General features: G+C 38.8%; 1 long non-coding RNA gene across 1 annotated transcript in view; it reads left to right on the top strand.

Moving 5' to 3' along the window:
• LOC118763523 overlaps nucleotides 1-1397 on the top strand; it is a 12985-nt gene extending 11588 nt beyond the window's left edge. Inside the window, exon 3 of the long non-coding RNA XR_004999282.1 lies at nucleotides 1386-1397. This is a non-coding gene — a long non-coding RNA (uncharacterized LOC118763523). The remainder of the gene's footprint in view (nucleotides 1-1385) is intronic.
• Nucleotides 1398-1620: the final 223 nt, after the last annotated feature.

Raw genomic sequence — 1620 nt, 5'->3', positions numbered from 1 at the left:
GGTGAGGGTGATGGGGGTGGTGACGGTAACGGTGGCTGTGGTTTTGGAGATAATATTCCTTGGGTGAAGTGATATGGTGTTGTTACGGATGTTGTTATTGTTGTTGTTGTTGTAGTTAGCTCTTAGTAAGCTTAGACGAAGCGGACCTATGATCAAAGGCTTTCCATTTGTGACCATCCCGTCTTTGTGTGTCTCAACAACTTCATTGTCCTATTACTACTTTTTAAAATTTATTACAGTAGGGTGAAATTTGAGTAAAACTAGTTGCTACTTTTAGGAAGTCGAACTACCACAGAGACAACAGCATTTTGCATTGCTGTTTATTCAATTCCAGTAGCGGTCCTGATTGAGCTGACCTATGATTAAAGACTTACCTTAAATAGCATTTTATTCAGATATACTGCATCCTAGATTGTTTAATATAACAATACCGTCCTTTTTGATGTTGTCGAGCTTGATTTGAAAGAGATTTGGGTACTAATTTTTGCAGTTAAAGTGACTATTTTCCGCAGCTCAAATGTTTCTTCCCGTAGGTTTATTCTCAAAGTCTTATTGTCATTTTTAACTCCAGACCAACCTTGATCGAGAAACGTTATTTTCAAAGACATTTTAACCGTGAACGTCCCACCATAATATTGCTTCTCAGCTCTAGGTCAGCTTCAGTAAAGCAAATTTATGATCAATGGCATTCCAGCCATGGACAAACCTTCTCATTTCTTGGTAATATATGCACAAATCTTTTTGCTCCAGTTCACTCAGCTGTAGAAATGAGTTACGACGACACCGGTGTCGAGCTGTATTGGCATTTGCCCTTCCCTTGGATAACATCGGTGCCGTAGAGAGTGAGGCTGGTATGCATGGGTGACTGCTGGTCTTTCATAAACAACCTTGCCCGGTAAATTTGTAGGTGCAATCTGATGGTCATTCATGACCGAAGGGGTCTTTACTCTAATACAAAAATCTTGTGTGTATAGTGAACTGCTACTGGTGAGTATAGAGTTTCACATAAGGTATCATCATCAACTTTACCCCCAGTGTAGTAGCGAGGTCACTACTATACTTAGGCATATTAAGGGTTATGATATACAGAGCACATGTAGGAGAAATTATGATAAACACAAGTTTATAGTTATTTCTTCTCTACATTCCATAATTGTAGATATTTGCATAGCCCACATCAGATGTTTTAAGTACAATTGGATGCTGAACCAGAGCCGATCATCAAGGGAGCACTTTATTGCATTATGTTATACAGATCAAATGCTTGAAGTTGGACAGGGGAGAAAGAGAGATACAGAAACAAGAAACAGGGTGGGGTGGAAAAGGCGAGATTAAAGAGGGAGGCAAAAGATTGGTAGTTAAGGAAAGAAGGGAAAAGGGGTGAGAGAGAGAGAGAGAGAGAGAAAAAAATGAGAAAGAGAAAACAGATGAAAAGAGAGAGGGAAGGCAAAGAAAGAGAGGGACAAAGTGAGTGTGTATTGCATGGGTTAGCTTTTAGGTGGACGGTTGTCTACTGAATGTTTTAGAATTAAGAATTGAAAGCAGATATACACATTCATTAATATAAGCAGATACTAATTAATTAATTCTTCTTTTGGAACAGTGGATCCCGAAGAATAT

The sequence above is a fragment of the Octopus sinensis genome, linkage group LG5 (genome assembly GCF_006345805.1).
Source record: "Octopus sinensis linkage group LG5, ASM634580v1, whole genome shotgun sequence".
NCBI classification, from domain to species: Eukaryota; Metazoa; Mollusca; class Cephalopoda; order Octopoda; family Octopodidae; genus Octopus; species Octopus sinensis.
The sequence above is the reverse complement of the archived record's forward strand: the minus strand, read 5'-3'. Positions and strand labels throughout refer to the sequence as shown.